Source organism: Enhydra lutris, unplaced genomic scaffold (genome assembly GCF_002288905.1).
Source record: "Enhydra lutris kenyoni isolate GAN:26980312 unplaced genomic scaffold, ASM228890v2 scaffoldscaffold42, whole genome shotgun sequence".
NCBI lineage: Eukaryota > Metazoa > Chordata > Mammalia > Carnivora > Mustelidae > Enhydra > Enhydra lutris.
Window position 1 is genome coordinate 5,837,965 of NW_019154126.1, and position 14,127 is coordinate 5,852,091.

The 14,127-nt window shown below is 36.6% G+C and overlaps 1 protein-coding gene across 1 annotated transcript in view; it reads right to left on the reverse strand.

Annotated features, from left to right (window-relative positions):
• The window catches only part of LOC111155577 (MAM and LDL receptor class A domain containing 1), a 757,926-nt gene that overhangs the window by 539,774 nt on the left and 204,025 nt on the right, over positions 1-14,127 (reverse strand). The window lies entirely within an intron of this gene.

Consider the following 14,127-nt stretch of genomic DNA (forward strand, 5'->3'; position numbering starts at 1 on the left):
TACAAGAAATCTGTTGATACTGAGAGGGACGTTAACTTATGGAAACTCACGGTAGGAAAAAAAAAAAAAATCAGAATTTACTTAAAGAGAAATTCCTTGCAAGCCATTGAAAAAAATACTTTCTGATAGTGTTTCTAAACAGGTATCTTATCCCTACCTAGATAATTCCAGTAAGGAAGCTCCATTCCTTTGTGGGCCCATTAGAACCATGAAGCCCCTTGTGCTTCTAGTGATTTTCCAAAAATTATAATAGATCAGATTTATATCTACTTCCCTATAACTTTCAACCTTTAGTTTAAGACTCACCCCACATTTTTTTTTCAATCCTTTGAGTATTTGAGGACAAATTGTCTCCTTTTCCCACCTTTGCCCAAAGAGTTCATCTATTTCCAAGGTCAAACCTCCTCATTGTTCAAGAAATCCAATTTGTGGCCAGAGGGACTTGCCAGCATGTACATTTTTAAGAGCTTTAGAATTTTCTCGCACTGACCTAATTCTGTAACACTTTATGAAACTGGCTAATCGTTATTAGATCTCCTTCAGAACCGCATTAATCACAGCAAACTCCGATGACATCTGTGCTGTTCCAGGAGCACCAATTCCACCAAACCTCCCGGAAAACATGAAATACTGACAAACCACTACAGTATATGGCAGATTGTGATTAGGCCTGAAATTTACTATAATAGAATTAATCATGATAAATTATTTTAATACTTATGCAAATATGCTGCATATTGAATAGGAATCCTGTTAGAATAATGAAGAAATCAAGCAAACTCAGAAAACACATTCTGTTTTCCCACATTTTATATGAATATAGGTTTCTGTCGCATTTTTGTCACAAATGCTGTATGAGGGAGCTGAAATTTTATTTCATTTTTTTTAAATTCTTAGTTTCTGTTCAAACTTGTCTCACACATTATTTATGGATATCTTTGTTGAAGGGGAGTTTTAAAAGATTAAATTCCTAACCTCAAACCTCTTGACATCTTCTCCAACTTTCCAGTCTTTCTTGACTGGAAACTACCCAAGTTTACTCCATCATTTGTCAGTAAGGAAATTAAACAACATGGGAAAGGTATGTACCGATAGGTGAAGGCAACCCACCTACTACTGCCAGAGGAACATTTACGTACCAGTACTACGGAAGAAGTGTCCTAGTGCTTTATAACGGATCGCCCCAAATATAAAAAGCACCCTTCATTTCTCTATGGTCACGAATGAAAGAACTATTATCGACAGAAAACAAAAACGCAGAAAGAATACTCAGTAGAAAATCATACAATTATTCTAATAAACAAAAAACCAGCGGTCAGAATTTGGCAGAACATACTGGAAGAAAATATTTTTTTGTTCTATTAAAACAAAAAAGACAGCAGTTGGCTCCTCGAGAGGGAAAAGGCAAATGCAAAGATTAATTACCAATTAATTCCCCAGATCAATAGGTCTGTCTCACTGCAGTACCACACACGACATGCTAACAAAGGCTGAGAAGATGCAAGAAAAAGGAAAAATTAGGGTCAATAAGAAGAAACACAACTGACTTTGCTGCACTGCTCATGATTATATTAGTTCATGAACGAGGAGGGATAGAAAATGATATCGAAATCCCAAAGTTTATGGAAAGCACCATGCCTGTCCATATAAATATCTGTCGGCTAACTTTGGGGACATATACATACTTCTCTCCACTTGAGAATGTGGACTCAACTGTTCCAAAGTATTCTTTTTGTTGTCATAATGTAATCACAAATTTAAGCAATGGCCACTTGTGAAAATTATGAATATTCTTATTTGTGGGCCACACGGGGTAAGCACACCTCTGAATGGATGCTGTTTGCAAAACCTTGTTTCCATTGGAGTTCACTGCATATTACATCAGAAGCATTTTCATAGTGCTTGTATTAGCATTAGGTGCCAAGAAGAAGACAAAAAAATAATCTGAGGCAGAAGACAGTCAGGTGTTGTGCTAAGACACAATGTAATCATAATTTTTGCCAAAATATATTCCATTTCCTAACTCTCTAAATGTTAACATTTTTGAAAATAAACAATAGCTTCACACTGAAATACTAAAAATGTTAGTTTGTATGTATATCTGCAGTCTCAGCCTCTTTCAGATATTTAATTAAACCAGCCATTAAAAAAAAAAAAGAGAGCCTACGTGGTAACAAATCACATTTTGAGAAAGTTATGAATGTTCAGGTTGAATTCTACCTTTGCCCTATATTTAGATGTGGTCTTGCAAAACACTTTGCATGTTATCCTGAGAAACTAGTCCTAAGAAAATAGTCACACACACAAAAAAACAAACCCAAATGTCTCTATTCTGGAAAATTCACTTTCATTTCTGGTGTTTTTCCCAGAATAAATGGGAGGATGTTAAAACACAAACATTATTGTAAGCAGGGCAGTATTGCCATCCTGGAAATTAGAGAAGCCACATTTTACTCTTAAGTGCCATTCGTACCTTACTGAATTACTTAAAGGGCAATTGGAAATTCCAGTTTGGTCTAAATGACCTGCTTTATCTGTAGAGGCCAATTCTACTTACACTAGAACTATCACTGGCTTGGAAATCTTATAAACTATTCCAGTGCTTCTAAGTTGCTGTTTTCATGGGCTGCCGCATCTAGATGCTCCAACTAAAGACAAGAGTGGCCTTGTCAACTACTATTGCAACTCGTAGTTCTAATTTAACCAAAGACTCAGCTATTAGAAGGGTTTCAAGACTTGCCTGAACTCATTTGTCTCTATATTTAGGAAGCTCTGAATTACTGGCCAAGCATTTTAAGTGATCTGGAAACTCCCATTATTGTATATATGTAACACACCTTTTAATCATAATTTTACTGAAATATCTTTAATTTCCTAACATATATATGTATCTATATTTGTGAACTAACTCATAGGAAAGAAAAAATGGTATTAACTCAACCTGACACCCCAATACCCTAACCAGCCCATGTTTGTAAAAGAATACAAAATTCAAACATAGTATATCGATTTTTAATATAATGCATCTTCAGAAAGACTTGAAAGAAAGGATTTTTACTTTAAGATAAAAACAAAAACAAAACAAAACAAAACAAACAACAAAAACCCTATACTCAATGTAGAGCAACTACAACTCCAATGCACTGCTGATGAGAATCCAAAATGGCGCAGCCACTTTGGAAATGGTTTGGCAGCTTCTTATAAAATTAAACATATGCTTCCCTACAATGTTGCAATCCCACACACAGGTATTGTTTACCCAAGAGAAATGAAGCCGTGCCAAGCGAAAACCTGTTCACAAAGTTTATGGCAGCTTTATTTACGATCTCCATCTCCAAAAGCTGAAAACAATTCGAATATCCTTCACCTGGTAAATAGGAAAGCAACTTGTGGGAGATCTATACAATTGAATTCCACTCAGCAATGGAAAGAAACAAATGAGGGGTACATATAACAACAGCTGTGAATCACAAAAGCATTGCATCTCGTGACAGAAGCTAGGCTCAAAAGGCTACATATTTAATCAATCCATTTATACAACATTCCAGAATAGGAAGAACTATGGAGAAAGAAATCAGATGAGTATTGCCAGGGGCTGTGGGGAGAAGACGGGGATTGATGACATAGAAGAATGGAGATCTGGGGAGATGAGGGATATATTTCCTTAGCTGTGGAGGTGGTTACACAACTGTATAAGCTTACTGAAATTCACAGAGCTAATCACCTAAACAGGATGAATTTTACTTATATAAATTATACATCAATAAACAAAAACATTTATTCTATACTCACTGCTATAAATCATCATTATCCCAAGTAGTATTTTTCACTGTTTTCTAAATTACTAATTTCATGCATGAAATTTTATAATTAGCACATAGTAATCTGAAATAACTCACTATATTTTTTAATTCAGCTATGAAAATTTGCTTGTGATCCACTAATAATTTTCCAGAGAATATTTGTTTTCCCTTATACTTCCTAGTGATGTCCACTTATTTTCATTTACTATTTCCATAATTAAAAATGCAGAAACAAAGAAAATGAAAGATATAAAAATTCTCTTTTACCCTGTTTTTATACTTGACTAACAGCTGAAGTAGCCAAACTCTCATAAACACATCCAGACAACTAATATTTTACCATATAAGCTACAATTTAAGGGCTCATAGAAAGTCAGCTTAGGATCTCAAACTTTCTAGGTTAATATCTAGGGAAATATTTGCTAGATTTAACATAAAAAGGTTCTTAAAATCACTACTGGAATTTTTTATACAACCTTGAAACTAATCTCAATGAAATAAAACTTAGATTTGTCTGACAAATTTTGTGTTTCCTTTGTCTTTTTTTTTTTTTTTTTGGTATGTCTCTGGCCATATCACATACCAAAACGTGCAGAATAATTAGAGTTTTCCAATTATTATACTAAGTATATGAACATCATTTATCATTAAACATGGGTCACAAATGTTTTACCTAAATTGTGATATGCCGAGCACAGAAATGGATAATAAAAATAAAACCATGGCACTAGAGAGATGAAGTAAAATGTGGGAACAGGTAAGCAGGGCAAGTGTTATAAAAGGATTACTTAAAAGAAAATGTCTGACGTCTGCCTCATCTGTTTAAGATCTGTTTGGTTTAAAAAATCATGGCAAAATTTTTGTTGATATTTTGGCCACATACCATGTATCTTCTTACCTAATGTCAGGCATAATATATGAGTTCCTAAGAATTTTTTATTCTTCAATGACGGTGTGCTTTGGCATTGTGCCAAATGTTTCCATGGTTACCAAAAATAATTAAAAAAAAAAGAAAAGTCTGTCTTGGTGGTTTTTCACCATCTAAGACAGGAAAGTCTAAATGGTGACATTCTGGCTCCCAGGAGTGTGGTTTGATCAAAACAGGGCTTTCAAGAACAGGTTGCCAAATATTTTAATAGTAAGATTCTTTCACAAAAAGATACTGTCCTGTAGTTGCTATGGTCCTGTTACTCCCTATTAAAAACGTAACTCTAAGGCTGAGTGTCAGCGGCCATTTATTATTTAACACCTGACCTACTTCCAATTCCTATCCCTTGCCTGGTTCCCATAGGCATTTGAGTTTGCAATTAGTTGTGCATGTTAGGTCAGAAACCATGAAGGGTCTGAGACTTTACCCTGCTCACAAGCTAACAAGATAGTCTGCCACCGTTTCATACACATATACTGACAGAAGACACCAGATGCTTAATTTAGAGGGACGGCAAAAAGCATCAGCCAGGAGAATTCCTTCTACTTTTCCCTCAATTAGATGTTTTCCTCCACAGAAGAAGATCTCAACATGAGGACACTAACTGTTATAAGCTGCTGGGACACCTGTTCATCTCAAACTCTAGAGAGAGAGGGAGGATAGGAAGGAGGGAGAGAGGGCACTTAATCTGAAATTTGTAAGCAAATGTCTCAGGGTAAAGGCTATTCAAGCACACTCTTTACTCAGATACTGAACTGTGAAGAACACAAGAAATCCACAGAGAATTACCTCCCAGCAACGTAGCTGGATGCTACCACGTTGCTGATATATTTAATTCGTGGAAGCACTATCACTCCTGCCAATGTAGGTGTAAATTAAAATGTTTATATCAATTCAGCCTCCTTTTCTCTTACACAATACCTCATTTTTTACTATTCTAAACTAAATGGGTATAATTCATTGGAGTCTTCCGGAGATGACCACCCACCTGCTGTTGGTCTAGCTCCTTTTATATCCACAGAATTCTTTTCCCATCAGAGCTTCTGCTGTATTGAGAGTAGAGATTTAAAAGAAAGAAAAAAAATCAAGGAATAGGGAATGCATTTGAGGAAATAAGGGCATTCAAAATATTATTCACGTTTCCTTATTTTGACAAAATTCTGTTATTCTTGAATGAAAGAAACAGAAACCTTAAAAATCATGTCTAAGTATGCAGGTCATGTGAAATTGATTTGCTTTCCACGATTGTTAAAGGGTTGGCAAACCACAGCAGGTCTTCTGAGGTATTTCATGTAGTTTCAGATGTATTAGAAGAGCCAAAATTTTAGTGAGTTCCCCCGTGCCCTCAAATATAGTTGCCTAATACGCCCGAGTTAAAAAATAAATAAATAAATGTTAATCGTCTGAAACTAATTGGCTACTTGACATTCTGCAAACTCACACACTACTTAAAGCATCCTCTGGAGACCCACATACCATGTAACCCATTTCACATCTCATCTATTACTTCAATGTGGACAAATAATACTCAATTTCCCCTGTCTTGGGAATTTACAGAACCTATCTGACTGGAGGTTACAAAGAAGCATTTAATTGAAAATAGTCTAGTCCATATCAAAGAGAAAAAAAAGTAAAGAAGGTTTGGAACTATTAAAAGTTCATAAAAGTAGGTTTTTGTTATTTAAAAATGATGCAGTAAGGTATAATAAGATTTTCCTACAATACAATACTGGCCCAAGTGACTGGCTCACACATGCCAGATCGAAATTTCTTTAAGTAGTAGAGTTCTAAAATTCCTACCGTCATTTTTTTTTTCTAATCATGAAGCTAATTTTTCATCCCCTATGCCATTAAAGGTAATATTTAAAGGGAAAAAAAGAACTGTAATCTACTGTTTTGATATACAATGCTCTTTTACGATATTATCTACCTCTCATTCTTCTCGTGAAAGAAGGCTCCAAATAATAAACCCTACACATCTACTACGTGACAACCTAAAGGTGATCTGTACCTAAAGCACCAAAAACTAGGTCATAGATTTAAACCCAAACAATAACACTCATTTGCCTCTTGGTCTAGTTTAATACCCCATAATACCCACCAAGTAGTTATCATGCAAAATCCTATTTGAGGTGTCGGCATCAATGCTACTCCCTCAGAGAAGCCTTCCTTTATCACACAAGCTGAGGACATTTTCCTTTACAATTTTCTCATAATTTTTAATTATATCAGTATTTGTACATTTAAATGCTTGTCGATCTAGAGACTTTAAGGACAGGCTCCATGAGACTCTTCTGAGGAATACACAGCACCCATAACAGTGTTGGGCACACAGTAAGTACTTAATAAGCACCTGAATGCTTCAGGGAAAAATAATAAATTTCAACTAAAATTACTGATGTCATTCAATGCAATCCCTATCAAAATACCCATGGCATTTTTCACAGAACCATAAGAAAAAAATTCTAAAATTTGCATGGAACCACAAAAGACTTGGAACAGCCAAAGCAACCTGGAGAAAGAAAAACAAAGTTGGAGGTATCGCACCTTGTGATGTCAAACTATACTACGAAGCTCTGGAAACACAACAGTATGGTACTATAGCATGAAAATGGACACACAGACGAATAAAACAGAAGAGAGTCCAGGAATAAACCCCCAGTAATATGGTCAATTAATCTTTGACACAGGAGGCAAGAATATACTATGGGAAAAAGACAGTCTCTTTAGTTAGTGGTGCTGGGAAGACTGGACAGCTACATGCAAAAGAATGAAACCAGACCACGTTGTTATACCATATACAAAAATAAACTCAAAATGGATTAAAGATTTAAATGTAAAACTAGAAATCATAAAACTTCTGAAAGAAAGCATAGACAGTAAGCTCTTTCACACTGGTCTTGGAAATATTTCTTTAGATCTTTCTTCTCAGGCACGGAAACAAAAGCAAAAATGGGACTATATCATACACATTGTACAGTGAAAGAAACAAAATGAAAGGGTGACCTACTGAATCAGAGAAGATATTTACAAATGATATAAGTGATAAGCGATTAATATACAAAACAGAAAATTCACACAACCCAGTACCCCTCTGAAAGATCTGATTTAAAAATGGGCAGAGAACGTGGCTAGGCATTTCTTCAGAGATGACATACAGATGGCCAACAGGTACCAGAAAGACGCTCGATGTCACTTATCATCAGGGAAACACAAATCAAAGCCACAATAAGGTATCACTTAACACCTGTCAGAATGGCTAAAATCAAACACAGGAAACAACAAGTGTTGACAAGGTTGTGGAGAAAAAGGAACCCTTGTGCACCGCTGGTGGGAATGCAAACTGATGCAGCCACTATGGGAAACAACATGGAGATTCCTCCAAAAATTAAAAATAGAATTACCACATGATCCAGTAATTCCACTTCTGAGTACTTATACAAGGAAGATGAAAACACTAACTCAAAAAGATACATGCATCCCTACGTTCACTGAAGCATTATTTACAATAGCCAAGCTATTATAGCAACGTAAGGGTCCATCGATAGATGAATGGATAAAGAATAAATGGTGTGTGTATGTATGTGTGGAATCTAAAAAATAACAGAGAGACATAGAACAATCTGGTGGTTGCCAGAGGCGAGAGGAGTGGGAGATGGGTAAAATAGGGGAAGGGGATTAAAAGGTACAAACTACTTGTTATAAAATAAGACAGAGGGATGCAACGTACACCATAGAGAATACAGTTAATGATATTGTAACAGCTTTATACAGTGACAGATGGTAGCTAGATGTATCCTGATGATTACTTTGTAGTGTATGTAAATGCCGAATCACTATGCTGTACACAGAAACATAATATTGCATGTCAACTACATTTAAAGTAAAATGAAATTACTGGTGTTACTCATAATGTCATACCATATTGCCCACATGTTTCACATGACACGATTATCATATCAACAAAAAGGTGCAATACATATTGACTTGCCCTAGTATTTCATATCACATACCTAAACTGTTGACAAATTCTGGTCCTTTTTTCTCTTTTACAATTCCCTGTGTCTTTCCCTTTCTTAAAGTGCCTTGTTCCCGGATTCCGATTCAATTTCTAACCTGTATTTATAGAGCTTTCCTATGCTTTTCTTCCTTTTTCCCTTTCTAATGCAAATATATCTGCATTTCCAGGTTCTTCCCTTTTAATCTTCAGTTTGTTTTTGAAGCATTTCTTTTTTTCTGTGATGGTATAAAATACATTTGTTACCGGGACTTTATCTCCATGTAATTGATAGCTTTATCAGTTGTAGGCATGTGTAAGGAGGGGAGGAATCTACCTCATGGAAATCCATGATTTCACATATATTCATGCTTTAGGCTAAAGTACATAATGGACCTTCCTAAACCACAGAATTACGAGAATACCACACGGAAATACACATAAATGCTGCACACCCTTTAACACAGTCACTAAACATCTCTCCCTAAATGCTTGGAAGAGTGGATAAGTTTAACCACACAGAGCTAGAGTAAAATCTACACTGTATTTTACATCCCAGGAAACCCCTGCAACCCAAATCAAATAAAAATAAAAAGCAAATACCAATTTCTGACAAACTAGTATATTATCTCCCCTTGAAAACAGGGAATTCGTTTTCAAAACCCCTCACCCTGCACTCTCCGGTGGCGCAGCTGGAGGGCCCTTTGTCCCAGTTCCGCCTGAGGAAAATATCCAAGCACAAGTCATCTCAACTTGATTTGACATGAAATAAGCTTGAATCCTCCTTTGTTCTTCGCCTTCAGGTGGCCACTCTCTGCCCCCGGGCTTCTTTTCAAGAGAACGAGTGAGTCTCAGTGTCTCAAATCAAAAGTTACTTCGGAGCCCTGGGTCAGCAATCGCAGATCAGTTTCCATCCGGGTCTTTCCTCTCATGCCCAGCCACTCCCGGGCAGGAGAAAATCAGCACCGGGGCTCGCCAGCCTTCTCTCAGTATCTGCAACTCGGTACAGTCACCTTGGGTCTGGTCTTTAGAGACCCAGGCACTTTCCCCAGAAACTGAATATAAACCTCAAACGCCAATTTATTAATATAAAATATAAGCATAACTGGAAATGTGTCTGAATACCTATGCCAGCTGGTCCTCAAACAAGGTTATCGGGTGAGGAAATCTACGTAAACAAAACCAAGATCAGAAGCACGTTTGGTGTATACACAGAGAGGACGTGGTGTGGGATTTCCAGGAGAGACGGTATCAGTTGTCCATCAGACAGAAAGGCATAACGTCCTTTATATAGAACTAAAAACACAGATAAAAGCTTCACCAGCAATAGAAGCTTATATTAGGAGTATAAAACATCCATTTATGATATTCAGCTATCTTCCATTAACTACATTTAAGCTGGTGTCTTTTTTTTTAAGGCAATTAAGAGAGAATATAGGCCCCTTGATGTTATTTGGCAGATAAGCTAAAATGAATAATTCCATTTACAATTCATCTCCGGCTATTTTAAAAATAGACTGACATTAAAATAACTGTGGCTCTTATTTAGACAGCATTAAATCTAATATTTCCTAAACTTGCTTTATCATCAGAATTACTAAGGATTTTTGTTAAAAATACAGATTCTTAAGAATTTCCTTTGGAGTTTCTGATAGGATATGTATAAAGACTGAGAATCTATATTTTTCTTAAAAGACTCCAGAGGAGTCTAATCATCAGGAACATTTGAGAACTAACCTAATCCAAATTCTGTGTTTTTAGAAGGACAAAGTAAAGTTCTTTGCCTGACAAGGTATTAATATGCACTATATATATGCGTGTATATATGTACACACATATATATACACACACACACACATATGTATGTATATAAACACAGACAGATAAATGCCTCCAGAGACATAGTATTTTGCCTTTTAACAGAAATAAGATGTCACATATGAATGCTTCTTAAACCAGATTTTTGTCCATTGGATCATGTTACCAGGAAATACATATTAGGCACAGATTTATTTCGTTGTTCAAAAGGAAATTTTTCCTGACTTTTTCCTAAACTCTAGATGATTCCTAGTTGTATCTTATAGCCTCCTGTATACCAGCTAAAGCCTTGTGAGAAAATCAGTTTCCATTTGGCTAAGCTCCCTGTTCCGTTTCTACTACCAAAGAATCAATTCTGTTTCTTCTAGTTCTCTAGGTCTATTCCCCAAAATACTGCATCTCACAGTGAGCTCTCAGTATTTGAGCTTCTGCAGGATATGAGTTTTCTTTAATGACAATATTTTGACACTAAAACAAAATTAGAACTAGCACAAGATGAAAGCCACTTAGCATAGTATTTATTTAAACCTGCTTTTCATCCCCAGGATTGTAAAGGTACACTTGTGCAATGCTGCAAGCTCATCGATAGAAATCACAAGTTACTGAAATGCAATCTAAAAATCAGCTGAGAAACCATTCTCACTGCCCTGGTCCTGATGATTCTGGCTCACTGTCCCCCTGAAGGAGGTACAGACAGGCGTCCGCATAACTGGGACAACTCACACACAAGGCTTCGACACTCTCAGAAGTGTTAAAGACAAGAAGATACAGAACGACCAGTCGACATTTTGTCTGGCAAATAAAAGACAAAGTCTGCAATAAATGAGTCTCAAAGTAAATCTAAAATCTAACTATACCTAAAAAACAGCTTGGTTTCGAGCTACATGTTGATGCACCTGCTGGTTCTACAGAAAATACAAGCAAGCAATGGCCTTTTACAATAAGTCATTAGCCTTGGAACTCTCCTAATTTTGAACTGGGTGGAAATCAGAATTTCACCTGTCACTAATTCCTTAAAAATTAATTCTACATAAAATAAAGCATGCAAGGAAAGGTGACACCTCAGGAAGAAATTAGTGGGGGAACAAATGTAGTAAACCATATATATAAACAGCATGGTATAATGTGGTACTAAAAAAAGAATGTCACTTAACATGTTTTAAAACATGGGGACTTTTCTTAGAAAATGAGTTATTAGTTTAGAAGGCATTTTTCGATAGAAGAGTAGACAGATTCCTTTGGTTTAAATTAAGGATAAGAGGGGCGCCTGGGTGGCTCAGTGGGTTAGGCCGCTGCCTTCGGCTCAAGTCATGATCTCAGGGTCCTGGGATCGAGTCCCGCATCGGGCTCTCTGCTCAGCAGGGAGCTTGCTTCCCTCCCTCTCTCTCTCTCTCTCTCTGCCTGCCTCTCTGTCTACTTGTGATCTCTCTCTGTCAAATAAATAAAATCTTTTAAAAAAATTAATTAATTAATTAATTAAGGATAAGATATTCACTTCCATGTAATTTATAAAAGTAAGTTTTCCCTTCGCAAACCCTCACTTTTATGCTCTTTGCATCTTCTTCATCCTTGTATTAGGAACTTCATTCCAATCTGTTCTATTAAACCTTCTAAAAACTTCTATTTTGCTTCCAATCTCATCAGAGAACCATCGCTCCACATCTAAGCCTTCTGAACCAGAGAGTGGTTCTACCCCAAGTTTCTTAGTAAATACAGTTGATGCTTGCATTGTGCAGAGGTCGGGGTGCCAACTTCTGTGCATTTGAAAATCCTTGTATAACTTTTGAGTCCCCAAATACTTGACTACTAATAGTTTACTGTTAACCAGAAGCCTTACCAATGACAACGAGTTGATTAATATGCAGTTTGTATGTTATATGTATCGCAGATTGTATTCTTAGAATAAAACAAGCTCGAGGGGGAAAAATGTCATTAAGAAATTCATTAAGAGGGCCGCCTGGATGGCTTAGTCAGTTGAGCATCCAACTCTTGGTTTTGGCTCAGATCATGATCTCAGGGTCATGAGATCAAGCCCAGCACTGGGCTCTGAGCTCAGCGGGGAGTCTGCCCCCTATCTGATCTCTCTCTCTGCTGCTCCCTCCAGTCACATGCATGCACGTGCTTTCTTTCTCTCAAAAAAATAAACAAGCCTTTTAGAAAATTCCACAAAAAAAGTCATAAGAAAGAGAAAATACCTTTACAGTACTGTACCATATTTATGGGGAAAAGATCCACGTGTAAGTGCATCTACATGATACAAACCCGTGTTGTTCAAGGCTCAACTATAACCCCAAACCTGGATGGCAAAGGAGCACTGATACAATACCCAACATACGTTTCAGCGAATGAATGTTTTCTGTCTCCAGGGTAGAGAGAAAGGACCTGCTAGTGCTGGCTGTCTGCCTGTGGAGTCATGCAAACAAATCAAAGTGCGTGGAAATGTTAAAAGTTATGTTTAAAGCAGCAACTGGTAATAGGGCAACAAGCAGGGAAAAAAAAAAAAAAAAAAACCAGAATCATGACTAAAGATGACTGAGAATTTCTAAGATCAGCAACCACAAAAAATACTGCTTTGACTGTATACTGAAAGAACGTTAACAATCTTGTGGAATCCACAGTGGCTGATCAGAAAGATCAGAGCTCAGCAAACTTGCAAATAAATTTTTATTATTTTTACCTGGAAGCCTTATGGGGAAAAAAAAGTGGGCTTTTTTGGTTTGTTTTTCAACTGGAACATAGCCATACCAATTTATGTTGTATTCTCGAAGCTGCTCTCATGGTACAATGATAGAGTTGAACAGTCCTGACAGTGACTACAGCTGTGGAGCCTAAAATATTTAGTACCTCACTCTTGAAAGGAGAAGTGTGCAAATGGCTGTTATAGATTAAAACTGTTTTGATTGTCAGAATCAATAATACAATGAAAAGGTCCTTACAACCTTTGATTTTTTTTTTAAGCAACTTAAAAATACAAAAAGATCTTAACACATCACTTGATGTTGAATCATTAAGACTAAAGTGTTTCAAAGCTGCCCTTTTAGGATCCATAATTCCCTTCTATCAGAGTAAATACTAAGAGCTTTGTCTTCAACTCAATTCTAAATCCAAAAAAAAAAAAAGTGTAAGGAATATCTGTGGATCTTTGCATTTTTAAGACTCGTAGCTAAACTTGTGAAATGCAAAACACATTTTATACTGTATACTCTTCAGTGTACTCTTAGGTGAACTCTACTCTTGGCTAAGGCCTACAAAAAGGAAAAGTATATCTGCAATAATATTTTAAAATAGGGGCGCCTGGGTGGCTTGGTGGGTTAAGCCTCTGCCTTCGGCTCAGGTCATATCTCGGGGTCCTGGGATCCAGCCCTGCATCGGGCTCTCTGCTCAGCAGGGAGCCTGCTCCCACCCCCCATCCCAACTGCTTGCTTCTCTGCCTACTTGTGATCTCTCTCTCTTGTCAAATAAATTTTTAAAAAATATTTAAAAAAAATAATAATATTTTAAAATATTTTGGAAAATTGCAACTTCATCCATGAAGCCAAATTTTCTACATAGCAATCTTCCATTTTATTTGCTTTTGGTGG